Below are 19,433 nucleotides of genomic sequence, written 5' to 3'. Positions count from 1 at the left end.
GGCTGTGCCAAAGCCCTGGTACCCTGGAAACACCCAATCTGTATCAGTTGAGAGTAGAAGTGCGTTTGGTTTTCTACAAGTCACTACTTACTCGTGATGGATGCCTCCATGCAAAATTGGGGTGTCCTATGCGACAGCAGGCTGGGCTTTGACTCCTGGAAAGATATTCTTGGGCCCACTTCCCAATATTCTTCTAGAAGGAAAAGGACGCATTAGCCAGCAGGTGGCCCTCTCTCCACCATTATGCCTTCCCTCTGGTGCCTCTGCTCCCTCAGGTCATCAACCGAATCAGGGAGGGCAAATCAATACTCATGGTAAAAAAAAAAGAGAAACTCTAGCAAAACTAGCCGTCAAAATCCGTTCCCCCAACCCCATGATGAGAGATTTTGATGCAGTGGCTTAAAATATGCTGAATTAATTCTATGTGTGGATGTAGCTTAACCAGCATCAGTTTTGTACATATTAGAACCTCATTGTGTAAGAAACATGGGGGGAACGAAATCCGACGGCAAAAAATCCAGCTTTCGGAATCTGTTCCCCCACCTCCATTTCACGAGTTCACACATACATGAAATCAGATATAGTAATTTATGCGTATTTAGCATGCTGTTTGGGGGAGGGTCCGAGTTTGGAATTTAGCCTGAACCCAGAGTACTCCCCCCTTTTGACTGGGATAGAAAGCCAATCAAGAGTGAGGTGATGGGGTGGTGGAGGGATTCTGTGAAACCGTCATGGGACAGAGCAGAGGTGAGGGGAGACTATATTTATTACTGCTTCCTCTTGTGTTGATTGGTTGATTACATGAACAGGCTCTTCCTTAACTTTGTTACATAAAACTTCATTTCACGAGTTCACATGTACAGGAAATCAGATATAGTAATTTTTGCGAATTTGGAGGGATGTCCTGAGTCTGAGCTCGGAATTTGGCTTAAACCCAGAGTACTCCTCAAAAAAGCCACGTAAGCGCAGGACAGCAATTGTAAAACGATGTGAAATTAACCAGCGCAAAAAGTGAAGGGCATGAGAAGGTATTTGCAAAACTAAGCTTGACCGTTCGACTGGGAGGGCTCTTGCAGCATCCGAAGGGAGCTTGGATGTTCGCGGCATCGGACGGGTAGGCCCCGCCCCGCCAGCAGTCGAACGGAGGGCGCCCGCTGTATTCGGTCAGGAGGGCTCGACCAGCGCTTTGAAGGGCTGGGACACGGGAATTAAAAAAAAATTGTTATAGCAGGCGTGAATACGGTGAGCCAAAATGGGTTTTATATTTTAAAAAGTGGGCTGGAGAGTGACAATGAATGGTGCGCAGGTCATGGGAATGAACAATTTAATTAGTTAGGGCTTGGTGTGCGTTTCTGATGTGGAAGCGGCTGGATCTGATGTAGGTTTTGAAGGCTTCTGATGACCAACGACCAAGGTTTTGAATTTGATGTTGGGAAAGACCTTATTCGGGGGCTGTGGTTGCTGCTCTGATATGAAAAGAATGTCTTGAAAATTAATTTGCTGCGATACCGGACTGGATTAGAACTGCTTTATGATGTTTTTGGAACCAGAATCTCATGGCTGGATGATTGGAGTCATCTGCAAAGAGTGGATCAAGTGGGAATTTGAACATGGAACGTCTATACTGCAGGTAATTTATGAGAGAATGGTACAGACTGAAAATGTAAATTAAGTGCCCTTTTTTAGCTTGATCGGTTTTACTTTGTTTAATTAAGAAAGATAATAGGTTTTGTTTTCTACGATCTGTAAATCTGAAATTGTAGGGTGGATATTCTGGATCATCTAGACCTGCGGGGAGTGAAGCAGCATGAGTCCAGGGCTTCGCAACCTGGAGTAAAGGAGCATCAGCGGCCGAGAGTGCTACAGATGTCTGGGAAAAGGACATGGACCGAGCGACTGCAAGTTCAAAGAGTTCCAGTGTCTGGGATGCGGAAAAGCTGGTCATCTGGAACGGGCCTGTAAGAATAAGCGGACTGATTTCAAATCAAAGGAGCAGCATCGGTCTACAAGAAAAATGACGGCCTGTTCTCTTCAATCGCGGAGCGGAGGTGAACTTCATGGACTGACGGGAGGATTCATTTTATGGAGCCGTGGCGTTGCCGTCGGATGTTGCCGAAGAACAAACTGATTTGAGACTGCACACCGTAACTACTACTTATCCGGGTATGTGAAATCATATAAGGTTATGGTGAGATGTAACAGGGTTAAAATGTGTATGGAGGTAGACACTGGGGCCGCTGTGTCGGTCATCTCTGAGAGCTTGTACTGGTCAAAATTCAAAAAGGTAAAATTGCAACCGTGTAAATAAAAAACGAACTTTTGCAACTTTTTTGGAAGGCCGTCGATAAGAAATTGAATGAACTTGAGCAACAAGGAGTAATTTCTCCGTTATTACACAGCGAGTGGGCCGCGCCTCTTGTCTGTATCCTAAAACAGGACGGCTCAGTTCGCATATGTGCCGATTATAAAGTGACGATCAATCCATGGCTAGACATTGATCAGTACCCCATACCCAAAATGCAAGATTTGTTCTCTACCCTAGCTGGGGGAAAACATTTCACCAAATTGGATTTGACGCAAGCGTACACTCATCTGAAAATGGATGATGAAAGTAAGCCTTTCCTCACTGTTAATACGCAGCGGGGATTATACTTGTACAATCCTACAATCCTTTACCATACGGGGTCACTAGTGCGCCGTCAATCTTCCAGCGTACCATGGATATGGTCTTGCAAGGATTAGAGGGTGTTGTGTGCTATCTTGATGATATTTTAATAACTGGAAGGCCGTCGATAAGAAATTGAATGAACTTGAGCAACAAGGAGTAATTTCTCCGTTATTACACAGCGAGTGGGCCGCGCCTCTTGTCTGTATCCTAAAACAGGACGGCTCAGTTCGCATATGTGCCGATTATAAAGTGACGATCAATCCATGGCTAGACATTGATCAGTACCCCATACCCAAAATGCAAGATTTGTTCTCTACCCTAGCTGGGGGAAAACATTTCACCAAATTGGATTTGACGCAAGCGTACACTCATCTGAAAATGGATGATGAAAGTAAGCCTTTCCTCACTGTTAATACGCAGCGGGGATTATACTTGTACAATCCTACAATCCTTTACCATACGGGGTCACTAGTGCGCCGTCAATCTTCCAGCGTACCATGGATATGGTCTTGCAAGGATTAGAGGGTGTTGTGTGCTATCTTGATGATATTTTAATAACTGGAAAAGACACCAACAAGCATTTGAAAAATCTGAGCAATGTTTTGAGACGTCTAGAAGAACATGGGCTTAGGCTAAACAATGAAAAATGTTCTTTCTTTCAGAATAGAGTAATGTACCTCTGACATGTCATCGATGCGGAAAAGTTGCACCCGATTCCGGAAAAAACTGAAGCCATCGATAAAGCCCCTGTGCCTAAAAATGTATCAGACCTAAATGTATCAGTACCTAAAAGTGCATTTAAACGCACAAAATCAAGGCTGTCTTCGGCGCCGGTGCTGACACATTATGACCCTAAATTGGCAGTGATCCTAGCTTGTGATGCATCCCCATATGGAGTTGGGGCAGTAATTTCACACCAATTTCCAGATGGTACAGAAAAGCCCATTTTATATGTATGCTTCACGCACACTAACAAAGACTGAAGTTAACTATTCGTAGATCGAAAAAGAGGCTCTGAGTATTATATTTGGGGTGATTAAATTTAATGACTACTTGTATGGGTGCAAATTTAGGCTATATACAGATCACAAACCATTGGTCATATTCGGCCCGAATACAGGCGTACCAACCTTGGCTGCAGCGAGACTACAGAGATGGTCACTAATTTTTATCTGTGTGTCAGTATGACATCACATATAAACTCTCCCTGCAACACAGTAACGCTGACGCTTTGTCATGCTTACCTCTGACTGTTGAGAGTAATGAGAGTAAACTACAATTCCGAGTTTCCTTTTTGCATAGTGTTCCAATATCTGCACAAGAAATTGCAAAACAGACAAAATTGGACACAGTGTTACAGAAAGTGAAACATTTTACGTTAAATGGTTGGCCAAAACACGTCACAGAGGATAAACTAAAGCCATATTTTGTGAGAAAAACAGAACTGACTGTGGAATCTGAGTGTGTTCTTTGGGGTTTCCGTGTGATTGTGCCAGACATGTTTAGATCTGACATGTCAGATCAACCACTCAACCAAAATAAATAGTGTTCCAACCAATCACCGACAGGGGTGGGTGTTGTGAGGGTGGGTGTTTATTTTGGTTGAGTGGTGGTGAAACAGATTTTTGTTTCATGTTTGGTTTTGTTTATAATAAACTGCACTTGGGTTCTATGGTCAAACATATGACCATTTAACCATTTAACTTTCAAAAATAAATAAAATAAACTCATTCATCAATTTAAACAACATTTAAACACCATGGGACATTTATCCATGACTACATCACCAAGAGTTAAGTTCCCTTCCCTACTAATAGAAATGGTGTAATGCAACACAAGAAAAAAGGAAGCTGTAGACCTGCCCCCTCCTTTGAGGAGTCACAGGAACAGGATGTGGTGAGTAGACAGCATGTGGGGCAACTGTTTGCAATGTGGGAATAAATACAGATATTAAATAATAAATAACAAAATGCATAACTACCACTTGTCTCTGTGTGGTTAGTGGGAAAAATACATCACAGGAAAACTACAGTAGACATAACACTTTGTGATGTCCGCTGATATGTGCACCTATCTGCAATCAACGCAAACAGCATATCTTAAACTTATTATAATTGAACGTTATAGAATAATAAACCAGATTAAACAATTGTATCATAAACCTAATAGACTGCACCATAGTCAACAGAAACACAAAACCATAAATAACAATAACCATAAGTCCATAAACAGTTTGTAAAGACTTCACATACTGCCATAATCGCAGTAGTAGCATAATCTTAGCACCCGTCATCACATCTATTTTTTTTTTTTTTTTTTTTTTACAAATGCAGGAAACCAGAGCTGTCAACTCTCACCCAGTCAGTGTGATAGATGCTGCTCTCACACTCACACCACATCAATTTGATTAAGCAGTGAAAATAACATTGCGGTGCAAAGAGCAGAGGTGTAAAGTCCAGGGGTCTGAAAGTAGGTAGCAGCACTGTGTAGGACCGAGTTATTCAGATCAATTGTGGGAAATGAACAAGTAACAAACTGGAATTTATTCCAATGCATGCTGAATAGGCAGCCTCTCTCCCTCTTATCTTGAACTGCATCAAGGTTTATGGTAAGACTTTTTATCTTTTAACCCTCATGTGGTGTTCAAAATCCTATAACACCTATGATGTTCCCGGTCAAAAATGACAGGCCTATAAAAAAAAGCTTATAAATCACTCATTTAACCACATTTTCACCCAATCTTGGATTCAATCTTTTTGTCAACTTGTTTTCTGTCAATTAGAACTGGTTTTATATTTCTATTTGCATCTAATTAATTGTGGGCCTCATTTATCTGAGAGTAGGCATCTAATTTTTTAAGTAAAAAAATCATTATTTTTGAATAATTTTGGAAATATTAAAAAAATATGAAAAAATATTGGTTCTGTTGATCACACTAGTCTACTTTAATGGTTCACCAGGAAGTTTGTTTTGAAAAACTTTTATTTTGTAAAAAATGGCACATAGTCACACTTGTGGTGTTCCCGGTCAAAAATGACAGGCCTATAAAAAATAGCTTATAAATCACTCATTTAACCACATTTTCACCCAATCTTGGATTCAATCTTTGTATCAACTTGTTTTCTTTCATTTAGGACTGGTTTTATATTTAATTTTCAAACAGTTTAATTGTAGGAGTCATTTATCCGAGCTTATGCACCTAAATTTTTGAGTGAAAAAAGCATTATTTGTTAATAATTTTGGAAATATTAAAAAAAAATATTTTAAAAAACTGCACTGTTGATCACACTAGTCTACTTTAATGTTTAACCAGGAAGTTTCTTTTGAAAGGATTTTATTTTGTATAAAATGGCACAGTGTCACACTTGTGGTGTTCCTGGTCAAAAATGACCGGCCATTAAAAAGTTAATGTAGAAGATCACAAAACACAGCACTTATATTTTGCAATGCTTTTATTTTGAGAAAAGGGGTGCACAGTAACACTTGTGCTGTTCCTTGACAAATCTAACCATTGTGACATACAAGAAAGAACACATTAACGCTGTCATATAGAGAACACAAATCAAACACTTCTTTCAGTTTTCCAAATTATGAACTAACCAAAACGACAAACACCAGGTCTCTGTGTAAACTCATGCAAATGACTAACAAAAGCATTTTTAAGCTAACTTGCAATTGGTCATTTTGTGCCACTTATGCACATGACTGACAACAGCATAATCTATGTGCCTTGCAAATGTGCGCTCTGCATTTGTAACAGACAGTGCCTGTTTGCACATATTTTGGGGCACACAAAGTGCATCTCTTCCTTTTCTTTCCTCTGCCTGTGACAGTTGAAGGACCTGGTGCTGCTGTTGGTTCTGGTGTTTGTATGTCTCTCACCAATGTAGCAGAGAGCAGTGCTCGGGGTATGTGTTGGCGCTTCTGTATCAGGGGGGTCACCATGGATTTCCCCAGCTCTTCTAGGAACAGCCTCCTCTTGAAGGTTTTCCCCTCTTTCCACCCTGGATTCACCTCCATCCATGCTACAAACGCATTGTACGCTGACACATCGAGGATGTTAAAAAACAACACCATGGGCCATCGTAGCGTTTTTCTCTTGCAGGAGTATGTGCCAGTAACCTTAAAACACACACACACACACACACACAGACACACACAGACACACACACACACGCACACACCCACAACACAATAATAAAATATTACCATATTAGAGAATTGTAATATTACATTATAAAACAATTAGGCAATAAACAAAAAATTAAAAAATAACATACCTTATCAAGGTTATCAACTCCCCCTTTGTTTTCGTTGTAGTACAGGATGGCTTCTGGTTTCTTGTCCTCCCTGGTACTCACAAGAGCATCTTTGTGGAGAGTTGACATCAATAGGACATTTTTCCTCTTCTTCGGACAGTATGACACAAGTGCATGTGTGTCGGTGAAGGCGAACTTGGTGGAAAAAAGATCCCTGTTTATGTTGGTCACTAGTGCAGGAGGAAGCTCCGTCTTGTTCCTTCTGATTGTCCCCACCATGGTGTTTTTTTTTTCAGTAGCTCTTTGCCTCTTTGCCACTTTCAGTTATAGGAATTGAAAAAATTATCGCATACCACTGTATGTCCTTGCAGACCTTCTGTCATATCAAGAACAACTCTCTGGCCCTGGTTCTTTTCTGGAACACCACTTGACGGTTTCCCTGCATATTCCATGCGTAGCTGCTTTTAGAGTCACACGCTGTCCAGAGCTTTATCCCGTATTTGGCAGGTTTGTTGGGGATATATTGCTTGAATCCACATCTGCCTCTGAAAGCAACTAAGCGCTCATCTACGGTGACTACTGGACCTGGATTGTAGATGAGTGGCAGCCTCTCCACCCACTTGTCCCAGAGCTCTCGAATTGGAGCAAGCTTGTCGTTTTGATGGCGTTGAGGTCTTGTCTCTCTGTTGTCAAATCGGATCACCCGTGACAACGTGAAATGTCTGTTGTGACATTGTGGCTCGGAAAATTGCCCGACCTGTGTCTGCCTCCCATAAACTGTCGGTGGATTCATTTCGGGATCTGTAGACCCCAGCCAGAATCAAGAGACCCATATATGCCTGGATGTCTGTTGAATCAACCATCTTCCAGTTATCTTTGAAGACTCTTCTCCCCTCCAAATTAGTCATGGATATGACTATGTTTTCAATTGGCTCCGTCACAAACAAGTTGAAACATGATTTTATGTCATCAATTCGGCATATGGCATATCTTGTTAGCCCTGGCGTCTTCTTCATGACATTTTCAGCAGAAAACCTGCCTTGCCTCATAGGTGGGGACGAAGACCAGGACAAATTTCCATCTTTTGACCAAAATGAAACGGTATCCTCAGCTGGGCCCTCATCACCAGAAGACTGCTCCTCATCAGTTTCTTCAAGCTCCGTAGCCGATTCAGTGGTGCCTTCCTCTGAAACATCTTCTTCTAAAACATCTTCACTGCAAGATGCATCCTGCATTTCCTCCTCCTCACTAGTTTCTGAATCAATAATCTGATGAATAACATCATGTGCAGAGAGCTGCTTTGCCATTGTGCTGCCACAAATGAATGACAAGCAAGGTGCTGTCAGGCATTTATATGCCTGTGCTATCACATATTTGTAAATATCGTCTGGTTCTGTGTGAGAACATCACAGTTCCAAAACAAAATGTCATAATATTTTGTCTGGAAGGTGTGATGAAACAAGAACATGAAAGAGAGATTCTTTTGAAGCAGGGTCACTGCAATCACAGCCAGTTTGTGCGTGAGTGTGCATTTAGGTGTGTGAGTGTGTGTTCGAATGTGGTAATGTCAGATTGATGAAAGGATATTAGATTAAAAAATTGTATCACTGTGAAAAAGAATGTTTCTTTCAGAAAATAGTTGATAAACATGCTCCTGACAACTAAATTTTTCTCTAATTTTCAGTCTCCCCCATTCACTTTCAATGACCAGGAGCTCGGATAAATGACTCCTACAATTAAACCGTTTGAAAATGAAATACAAAACCAGTCCTAATTGAAAGAAAACAAGTTGATAAAAAGATTGAATCCAATTTTTGGTGATAATATAGCATAACAAGTGATTTATAAGCTATTTTGTGTAGGCTGGTCATTTTTGACCGGGAACACCACAAGTGTGACTCTGTGTCATTTTGTACAAAATAAAAGCATTTCAAAAGAAATTTCCTGGTTAAACATTAAAGTAGACTAGTGTGATCAACAGTGCAATTTATTTTCATATTTTTCTCAATATTGCCAAAATTATTAACAAATAATGCTTTTTTCACTCAAAAACTGAGGTGCATAAGCTCGGATAAATGACTCCTACAATTAAACTGTTTGAAAATTGAATACAAAACCAGTCCTAATTGAAAGAAAACAAGTTGATAAAAAGATTGAATCCAATTTTTGGGGATAATATAGCATAACAAGGGATTTATAAGCTATTTTGTGTAGGCCTGTCATTTTTGACCGGGAACACCATAGGTGTAACAAGGTGAAAAAAACAACACAAAAAAAGTTAAAAAAATAAAATAAAAATTTGGACAAGTTGTTATAGTCTCTGTGAACAAAGTCACTAAGTTTCAGTTCAATGCGATAACATTAACTAGTATTTTCAGGAAAAAGAAAATCTTCTCCAGTCAAAAATGACATGAACACCACATGAGGGTTAATGTTCCCAGTGTTACTCGTCCTAATTTAATTTTTACTAGTAACAATTACATCAGAGAACTCTTCATTTCAGTATTTCTAGTAACAATTCCAGTTATAGCGCTATCCAATTCAACTCAATTCTTAGTAAAATGTGATTACAGAGCGCTCTAATTTAACTTTTAGTAAAAAAATTATAATAATTAAGCGTTTCCCCCAGGGAGCCTGCTCGCACAGACACTGTGCAAGGTCAGGGAGGACGAGGGGCAGGTCTTAATGGTTGCGACGTACTAGCCCAACCTGATCTGGTTCCCAGAACTCATGCTTCTATTGACAGCCCCTCCCTGGCGGATTCCCCTGAAGGACCTGCTTTCTCCGGGACGGGGCACCATCTGGCACCCGGTCCAGACCTCTGGAACCTCCATGTGTGGTCTCTGGACGGGACATGGAGGACTTAAGTAGCCGACCTCCAGCGGTAGTTGACACTATCACTTCAGCTAGAGCCCCCTCTATGAGGCGCGTTTACGCTCTGAAGTGGAACCTCTTCGTTGGGTGTTCTTCCCACCTGTAGATGCCATGTCAACGTCATACTTTCTTTCCTGCAAGACGGTTTGGAGCGAAGGCTGTCTTCTTCTACCCTGAAATTGTATGTTCCCACTATTGCCACACACCACGATGCAGTAGATGATAAGTCTCTTGGGAAACACGACTTGATCATCAGGTTCCTGAGAGGCGTCAGGAGGTTGAATCCTCCTCAGCCAAGCCTCATCCCCTCTTGGAACTCGATTGTCGAGTTCACGCGCGTGATCATAGGTACTAAACCTATGCGCGTGAACTTGACAATCGATTACTATGGACTTCGACCGAAAACAGGATGTAAGTACAGGTATGAGCGCTGGCCAAATTAACTTCATTTTTATCCATATCTTTCACATCTACTGCAGTCAGATTGACCCGTGTTCACTCTGAAGGAATCACTCACATTGGCTGGGCACTTGTAATGACACATCAAGGATGTTAAGAGCCTAAAAGCAGGTTTAAGACTTGCCCTATTGAAGTCAACAGGGGGCAAATTTTAAAAAGAGGATAACATGGTGTAGGCAACACCGATTTATGTCGTTGTTCTCTGTATTGACAGCACTCCAAATGTACAAAAAAACCGGAGTTCTCCTTTAAAATATTTTTTACACAGCGGGGTTAGTTGTAGCTCTGTGTTACAACTAAGCCGCCAAGTGTACAGCAATAATGAAATGAAAACAGGGAGCCACACAACATTTCAGGTTGTGGTTCAACTATTTATTTAGCCACATTTAACTTTGTTGGACTTTTCACAAACAATGTTGGAATTTAAATGTCAAAATATTATTTTTTTCACATTTTTTAACTATGCATTGATCACTTGTTTTTTATTTGAAAGCCTGTTTTTCATGCAATAAACCCTTTAAAATGTGATTTTGAGCTTGTTTTTATTATTATTACTGTTATTATTAATAATACAAATTTTGTAAGCAGCTGCCACACACAAATATAATTCAATAGCAATTACAATATTTGATGATTTTATTTATTTATTTATTTATTGCAAAACTGTGCAGCCCTTTCATATATCTCTATCCATGATATTGATCCATAATAGAAGGATGTTTGGATGAGGGATGGATGTATGGATATCTATCTATAGATGTACAAACAATATCAAACTATACAGATAAAATAGTACTGAATCATGTGTATTACACACAAGTGTTACAACTAACCCCTCTGTCTATTACAATTAATCATGCATATGGGTAAGTTGTAACATTTGCACTTCTGTCACTTTCAGTGCAACTGTACGAAAATGGTAGCTCCTAGAAAAAAACGTTGTGTTCATTTGTAGCAGACATGTGTATGTTGCTAGTGAAAAAAAGAGACTAATCTAACTTAATTATTTTTTTAATAATTGAGCCAAAACCAAATTGTGTTAGGTTGTGAAGCTGCATTTTCACAATACATGCAACAATTTAAAGATTTAAATTGTGTTAAAAATATTCAGCCAAACTGTGATCAGTTAGTTCCACAAGCCAGAGAAAAGATTACAATACCATTATTAGGCAGAAGAGGACGCTTATGCACAATGTTTTTAGTGTTTAGTTGTTGTTTAGTTGGAAGGCCCCCAAAACTGCATTCAGGACTTGATTCTTGAAGCAAATTACTAGACAACTGACAAATTCAATCCAGTTAGATTGGGGAATAGCGTTGGAAACACTTACAAGCACATTATCAATATCACCTGATGAAGATTTACTATCCACGTGCAGAATCATGTTGCCATTAGTCAGTATTTAACCACTGATACTTGACAATTCTCTTGAAAAAACACTTTTTTTTTTTTTACCTCATCTGATAATTGTAAGAGTGGAATTGGTTGCAAGATTGTAGTACCACACAAAATACTTGAAGTTATTTTATAATCATCTAAAGTTTGTACACATGAGCCTATATTCTAGTGATGTGAAACCGAGGCTTTCTGAAGCATTTGAGGCTTTCATCAAATTGCGCTGAAAAAAGGTTCATTACTCAAAGCTTTTAACACAATGCGCATTAGTGACATCTGGTGGTCACACTTGTTTTCTCCACTATATCTAACAAATCACCACAGAGCAGAAAAGCACGTGACCAAACAAAGCTTCGGAAGTCGGTGACATACAAGTGTGGATCAATACAGTTCTGTCTAATCTCATCTAAATTAATCTCTGCCAATGAGACACAACTCGTGTCATGTGTAGCCTGGCCAACGCATTCACATATTGAGCAATAATATAACATATACAAGTATGTGATCGTAATTGAAGCAATTGAAAAAATATTTTGTGTTCTGTTTAAAAAATATATAAATGATGTTATGGGGAAGTGTAGTGTTAAATCGTTTAAATAATGCCTCTTCGATAATCATTTCCCTTTTCTGCATCAGATGAGGAGCAGCTGTCCCGACCTTCCGATCCTGCATGACGCTCGAAGCTTCAGACGTCATCAATCACGTGGTATTGTCATTTCCACACAAGCATCGGTACAGTGTGTGATACAATAGTGCTTTGAAAACTGCGTCGGAGCATCGTCGGAGCCCCGGCATCAGCCGTCCCATCACTACTATATTCTGTTCTCTTCATCATCAGAGGAAAGTGTGAGAGACCAGAGGATCCAGAGAGCCATGAGTGTGTGCAGAAAAGTGCTCAGTGCTTTTCCTTCTCATGGAAAAGAAAGGAGAACGAGCAGCCGCTCAAGAGGAGCTCAAGCTGCCAAAGCACAGGTTGATCACAGAATCTTCACCAGTTCAGGGTCTCGCCATGCAATGAAAGCACGAGTGCTAGAGCAGGAGAAGGCCATTGCTGAAGTTCATCAGCTGATAATGAACAAGGCACTTGCTCCTCATGGCAGGACATTACACACATACAAACAGAAAGAGACCAGCACATCATTCATGTCTGGAGACCTTCTTCACGTTTAACAGCAACTCTTTCAGAATGTGTGATTCTTCAAACTCTGAGGCTTTACCTGCACGACTGCACTGAAGAAACGCGTGTTGCCCAGATTACTGAGAGCCCTGACAGACACGACACCAGCGCTTCATGTGGAGCTGATTTCAGGCTTTTGGGATGTTGTCCTGTTTTTATGTCTTTCTTTCAACCTTTCCGCTTCTCTTTCGCTTTGTCCACCGTCTCTTCAGGATTCTCCATGATTCTCTCTTTCTTCCTCGCTTCTTATTCTCTGATAGTTATCATTGCAATATGTTACAAGACAATGTTTTTATTTTCAAACATTAGGTCATAGATCCTAAATAATGTGCCTTAATATTGTTATGATAAAGTCACTAACAAAAACATTTCAATTCAGACTCTCTCAGGGGAATCTTGTCCCGACTGTCATCTGAAGTTTATAGAGTCTACAGTATAATATAAAGCGGCAATAATGTGTAATAAATACATTTTTGCTTCATTAATTAACAAAAAAGGCATTTTTTTAAATAATATTAATAGGTTACTAATATTACTTAAAACAAGTTAATGATTAAATAACAATGCATTAATTAATATAATTATTATTATTGTGAATTATTTTTAATTAATGAAGGAACATTTTACCACCAACTTTCTCAAAACTGTTCCAATGGAATAAATCTCACAAATGTTGATGTTGAGAGTAAATGATGAAATGCTGAGATGAGATTTAGTGTCTTCTAGGAGTGTGTCGATACACTGATCTAACGAGACGAGACACGATATTGGGTTCACGAGAACGAGACAAGACCATATTTTAACACTATTTTTAAGAAATCTTCAGTGATGAAATATATGACTGTCTTTTATTTGACTGAAAGTCACAGAATGCAAAACAATGCAGGGACATTATGTAATGTTTTAACTACTAATCATCTTGAAATGAATGTCACTTCAGTTCTACTTTCTGAGTATGAATTATCATATGCAGTAAAAGACAGAATAATATAATGCAAGCGTGTAAAAGCTCAAACGCGACTCCGTCTGATGTCTGACAGCTTTTCACCTCCAGGAGAAATATGGTCTGGTTTTAATATGGCGAGATCTGGATTATGTTCTCCGGTTCGTATCCAGATCAGATGGTGGACCTGCACCCTAAACCCAGCACAACGCAGCCCTGAATGTCAAAGTTCAACAGGTCAAAGTTCAGATGTATTTTTATAGCACATTTAAAAAACCACAGTTGACAAAGTGCTTAACAATGTCAGGATACACACAAATAAACACATAAACACAGTAGAGAATGTCACAGGAGCAAAACTCCACTGGAAATGAAAGCTAAGGAACACAGGAGGGTCTTAAGCAACGACTTAAACATGTCATCAGTCCGAGCTGGTCTTATATGAACCGGTAGACTCTTCCAGAGATCAGGACCAGCACTGAGAAGGCTCGCTCACCTTTATGTGTTAACCTGGATCTCAGAACATTGAGGAACATCTGATTGGACGACCTCAGTGCTTAGACAGGAGAGCGCACGTGCAAAAGCTCTGAGGAATAAGAAGGTGCCAACCCATTCAACACCTTAAAAACAAGCAATAAAATCTTCAAATCAATCCTGAAGCGGACAGAAGCCAGTGGAGCGAGGCTAAAACTGGGGTAATGTGCTCACGCTTTTAGTCCCAGTTAGGAGCCGAGCTGCTGCATTCTGGACTAACTGTAAGAGATGAAGAGCTGACTGATCCAATCACACATATAAAGAGTTCCAGTAGTCTAGTCTAGACGTAATAAAAGCATGGTCAGCAGAGACCAGGACAACTAGACGAGCCCTAGAGACAAAGCGCCTGTGAAGACCTCGTGGACTCGACAGTCATCGGCACAGATCCTCAGCAAAGACCAGGAGAACCAGACAAGTCCTCCACACAGACCCGATGACCAGCTTCAGATCCTCACACCTAATGCTGGCGTGATCAATCCCAATCTTCAAGCAGAAGGAGCTCAATCAAACACTCTGAATCATATCAATCCACAATCTGACTTGTGAGGCAGCCTGGACTCATAATCACACCATGTTCCTTCGTTTGTCCAGAGGAGAACTGGTCAGGTTTCTCCTCCATTCTGTCTCCTGATGGAGTTTGGGTTCTTGCTACTGTTGCCTCCGGCTCACTTAATTTATGCCACTTCATATTCAGCACTATTATTGATCTGACGGCACTGACACTATTGAGGAGAACTGAACTGAGCTGGACGAGGACGTCACTGCTTTATAGCTGAACTGAACTCGCTTCATATTTGATGAACTTTACACAGTTATTGAACTGAATCAACACTGAACTGACTTCAGCTGATCAATGACACTATTGTCTTTCTAGAGCCGCTTTACAGCAGAACTGAACTCTGATCATTGATCATTATTTCCCTGTTTATCCCTGTAAAGCTGCTTTTAATCAATCTGTACTGTATAAAGCACTATATCATTAAATATGACTGGACTTTTGCACAAGGAAATTATTTAGTGTTAAAGAGAGTTTGTGTGTGTTTTTCTATTGTTTATTTTGTGGTTTAAAAGTGTTGTTAATAAATGTTAATATTATAGTGTTTTCGTTCATTGTTAATGCGTGATTATGCTAAAGTGTATTTGTTAATGTTATAATAAAAGCCCTTAAATGGTTGAATTAGTGTTTGACTGGCAGTGTGTGGGTCACATCTGTCTCGAGGAGCAAGCGACTCTCAGCCGGATCTTACAGTGTGTGGGCCAGATCTGGGTCATATCAAACAATGAAGGCACTTCTCAGTGTGTGGGCCAGATCTGGGTCATATCAATAAAGAAGAGGCATTTTACCGGCTGTGGGCCACATCTGGGCCGGAGGAAACTGTGTGTGTCTGTCTTCAGCTTTGGGCCGGGGAACCAGCAGAACTGAAGCAAGGATGTGGACTAGAGAAATGTTGATATCTGGGACGTTTACTGAAATCATGATGTTGAACCACTGATTAGAAACTAAGGTTGGTAAAAGTTGGATTTAATTGATTCTTCCTCATTAGAGAGAAACACATGTGCATCAGCTGCTGCTCCTCTGGGTTTCACACGCTTGTTCTCTGCGTTTGATTTGTATTATTACTGACGGCAATGAGACACATTCATTAAAAAAGTTATTAAAGTTTTCCCAGTTTCTACATTCTTAATAAGTGCATCTTGCTTTAGTAATATTTATTAGGAATTTCCTGATTAAAGTTCCAACAATATTTACACTTCACACACAGTGTCACAGACACTCAATCTTAGTTTCATTTTCATGGACTTTTAGTTTGTCATGTTCAGTCACATGTGTTCCTTTGTTCAGTTTTCCCGCCACTAATCAGTTGTCATGGTTACTGATTAATTGTCACAGGTGTTTATGGTTTGGCCCTCATCAAGCTCTTCAGTTGAAATTGTGACTGGAGACGCACCGGAAACAGCGTGGGGTTTTTGTTTTTGTTTTTGTTTGATGGATGGCGGCAAATGCAGCGAAATCGATTATGTCAAAATATAAGAAAAATTATAATGGAACTGGATCAGAGACACTAGTTAGTGTTGATGATACGGATGTGGAAGATGATCAAATGGAGTTAGGAAAGACAGGAGAAGAGAGGAATATAGACATAAGGGAAGATGTAGGTACAAAGAAAAGAAAGAAAAAACATCAGATAGAGGTAAGAAGTTCAGGTGAGAGTGGAAATGAACAGGAGGTGAGGAATGTAAATTTGGATGAGTTGAAGGTAATATTAAAATTTAAAGAGGATGGTGGAATACAAAAGGTAAGTCCAATTGCATTAACGAAAGAGTTGAGGAAGGTAGTAGGAGAAATTAAGATTGCAAAAGTGTTAAGCAATGGAGATTTGAAAATGTTGAAAGTTAAAGTAATGTGTAAGCAGGAAGTGGTGAGTAGTAAGATTGTAGGACAGAGGCAGTGGGTAAGTGGAGTAATATCTGGAGTGCCATTAGGAGTATCTATGGAAGAACTTAAAAGTAACATCAACGGAGGGAAAATAGTTGGTGCTAGGCGACTGTTTATGAACAGAGAAGGGAATAGAGTGGAGAGCCTTTCGGTGGAGCTTTGGTTTGATGGAGTAATTTTGCCGGATAAGGTCAAGCTTGGATTTATCAGTTACTCAGTAAGGCCTTTTGTGCCTCCTCCTTTAAGATGTTATAATTGTCAAAAATACGGGCATGTGGCTATGGTGTGTAAGGCTAAGAAACGATGTGCAAGATGTGGGGGGGAGCATGATTATGGCAAATGTGAAGGAGCAGGACCAAAATGCTGTAACTGTGGAGGGGATCATAGTGTTGCGTATGGAGGATGTGAGGTGAGAGAGTAATTGAGGTACAGAATGAGAGAGCTAAGAGGAATATAACATATGCAGAAGCTGTTAAAGTGGTTGATACAAGGAATAAAGAGAAAGAAAGAGAGAGGGATGTGCAAAAAGAGAGGAGATGTGAGGAAACATCAGAGGTGGAAGGTAGGATTACAGAAGAGACAATGATTGTAAGTAAAGTTAATTTCTTGTTGTTCATAGCTGAAGTAATTAATTGTACTGCACAAACTGAAAAGAAGACAACTAAGATTCAAATTATAGTCAAGGCAGCAGAGAGATTCTTGGGAGTAAAGGACATAACATGGGTAATGGTTAGGGATGGGCTGATTAATGAGACACAGTCAAGCCAGGAAGCATGGTTTGGATAGGAGGATGATTTTAATTTTACAATGGAATGCAAGAAGTCTTGTGGCTAATGGATTGGAGTTTAAAAGTGTTATTAATGAGATGGAAGTTAAACCGGATCTGATATGTATACAAGAGTCATGGCTTAAACCTAGATTTGATTTTGTTATTAAAGGATATGTGAGTGAGAGGAGAGATCGAGAGGAGGGTAATGGTGGAGGGTGTATTACTCTGATTAAGGAAGGCATGCAATATAGATCATTAGGTAAAGGTGTAGCACAAGAGTATGTTGTAGTGGAGGTATGGGTGAATGGGAAAAAGTATGTAATAATAAACTTTTATAATCCTTGTAAGAAATTAGTGTTGAGTGAGTTAGAACAAATAGAGGGTCTTAATGAAGAAAGGGTGATTTGGTGTGGGGATTTTAATGCACAGAGTATGTTATGGGGAGGTTTAGTGACAGATTGTAATGGAATGGTGATGGAAGATTTGATAGATCGGAGGAATTTGGTATGTCTGAATGATGGGGGTAGTACTAGAGTAGATGTGGCTACAGGTAAAGAGTCTGTGCTAGATCTAACAGTGGTGTCTGATTCAATTGCAGGGAGTGCTGAGTGGGAAATATTGCGACAAGATACTATTGGGAGTGATCACTATCCAATAATGATATATGTTAGTGTAAATGTGAGAGGAAGTAAGGTGAGTCAAGGAAATATTGGTAGATTGAGGTTTGATCAAGCGAATTGGGAAGAATTCATGAGTCTGAGTGAAGAGGGATTAAAGAATATTATAGTAGAATCAGATAGATCTGTAGAAATGATAAGTGATGATATTGTTTATGCCATTCAAGGAGCAGCAAATAAATATATACCAAAGGGAAAAGGAGGTAGGAAGAATAAGATAGTTCCGTGGTGAAATGAAGAGTGTGCAAGTGCAATAAGAAGGAAAAGGAAAGCATTTAGGATAGTTAAGAAAACACATAAATTTCAAGATTTAATAGAGTATAAAAAAGCACAAGCTGAGGTAAGGAAGATTGTAAGGAAAACTAAGAAAGAGTATTGGATGGCTTATTGTGATGAAATAGGGAAGAATACACCAGTAGAGGAGGTATGGGGCATGATTAAGAAAATGAAAGGGATTCAAATGGATATCCAGTTTTAAGTATGGAGGGAGAAATAGCTGTGGAGGATGGAGATAAAGTGGAAATGTTTTTAAAGGCATTTATTAAAGTAAATAGCTCAGAGAATTTGACTGAACAGAGTAAGAAAATGAGAGTGTGTGATGAAGGAATATTCTGAAATAAAGAAAAAAAAAAGAGGCTGAAGATAATTTGTTAGATGTACCATTTTCTATGAGTGAATTAAAGAATGCAGTAAGAAGAATGAAACAATCTACTACAGGAGTGGATGGAATTAGTTACTGTATGTTGAAGCATTTTAGTGAAATTTCTATGGAAGTGATTTTAACATTTTATAATAGAAGGGTAGAGGGACTATGGATCCAATAGTATTTTTAGAAGATGAAATAAGAAAGGCATTTATAAATAAGGAAAGTGTCATTGCTGTTTTCTTTGATATAGAAAAGGCCTATGATATGTTGTGGAAAGAGGGGTTACTAATAAAGTTACAGAAGATGAGTATAAAAGGAAGAATGTATAATTGGATTAAAGAGTTTTTAATTGGAAGAAGTATTAGAGAAAAGGTGGGTGGGGAGCTATATCTTCAAGTGGAATAATTGATAATGGTACTCCTCAGGGCAGTGTAATAAGTCCACTTTTATTTATTATTATGATTAATGATGTTTTTTCAAGGATTGATAGAAGTATGGGGAAATCATTGTTTGCTGATGATGGGGCTATCTGGTTTAGAGGAAAGAATATGGAGTATAACATAAAGAAAATGCAATGTGCGCTAAATGAAGTAGAAA

Source organism: Scardinius erythrophthalmus (assembly GCF_964197995.2).
Source record: "Scardinius erythrophthalmus genome assembly, chromosome: 7".
Classification (NCBI taxonomy): domain Eukaryota; kingdom Metazoa; phylum Chordata; class Actinopteri; order Cypriniformes; family Leuciscidae; genus Scardinius; species Scardinius erythrophthalmus.
This window is presented reverse-complemented; position numbering follows the sequence as displayed.